This window comes from Cicer arietinum, chromosome 6 (assembly GCF_000331145.2).
Source record: "Cicer arietinum cultivar CDC Frontier isolate Library 1 chromosome 6, Cicar.CDCFrontier_v2.0, whole genome shotgun sequence".
Taxonomy (NCBI): domain Eukaryota; kingdom Viridiplantae; phylum Streptophyta; class Magnoliopsida; order Fabales; family Fabaceae; genus Cicer; species Cicer arietinum.
In genome coordinates, this window is record NC_021165.2 from 66,678,713 (window position 1) to 66,679,787 (window position 1,075).

The following is a 1,075-nucleotide window of genomic DNA, read 5'->3' on the forward strand; positions in this document are numbered from 1 at the left end:
CTTACCAGCCCGACTCATACCAACCCGAACCATACTTTGACCATGCCGAAACATCTGAACCTGAACCATCTCAACTTGAACCATATATTCCACTAGGTGATATGACCGATTTTGATCAACAAGAAATAAGTGAAGATAGTGAAGAAGAAACATACTTTGATGAAGACGAGGACGATGAAGGTGACAACGACAATGGTGACGATCTAGAGCTAACATACGATCCACCATTCCATATGTGTAATCTAAATTTGGATAATACTTACCAATCCTCCGAATTTGATATGTCATCTAATGAACCACCTCCATTAGATGCATCTCTTGAGATTGGAATGAAGTTTAATAGCAAACCAGATTGTCAACTTGCAATTAAGCATTATCACATAAAACACTCCCTCAATTACCGTGTTGTGAAATCTGATCAATACAGGTATGTAATTAAATGTGTCAATCCACAATGCTTGTTCAAATGTAGGGCTTCGTTAAGTCAAAAAAGTAACCAATGGGTGATTGGTCGTTTGAAAGTGCCCCACAATTGCGCAAATTCTTCTATGTCATAGGATCATACCAAGCTCGACTCTAACATCATATGCGAAAGCATAAAGTCTCTTTTGAAATTTGACCCATCAATTAAAGTGAAGGTTATCATTGCACATATTCGGGAACGATACAACTATACAATCACCTATAGAAAGGCATGGATGGCAAAGAACAAAGCTATCGAAACGATTTATGGGAATTGAGAAAAGTCTTACAATGACCTTCCAAGGTGGTTGTTGACTATGCAAAAATTTCTTCCAGGAACTATTGTGGAAATGGAAGTATCAGTTGCATATCCTGATAATACTCTATTGCAGGGGTCAAAACTTTTCAAATGATTATTCTGGGCTTTCCCTCCGTGCATATCTGGGTTTAAATTTTGTAAACCATTTGTCTCAGTGGATGGAACTTGGTTGTACGGAAAGTACAAGGGGACTCTTTTGCTTGCTGTTGCACAAGATGGAAACAAAAATATAATTCCCATTGCTTATGCACTTGTGGAAGGTGAGACAGGGGGTGCTTGGAGACACGAATCAAG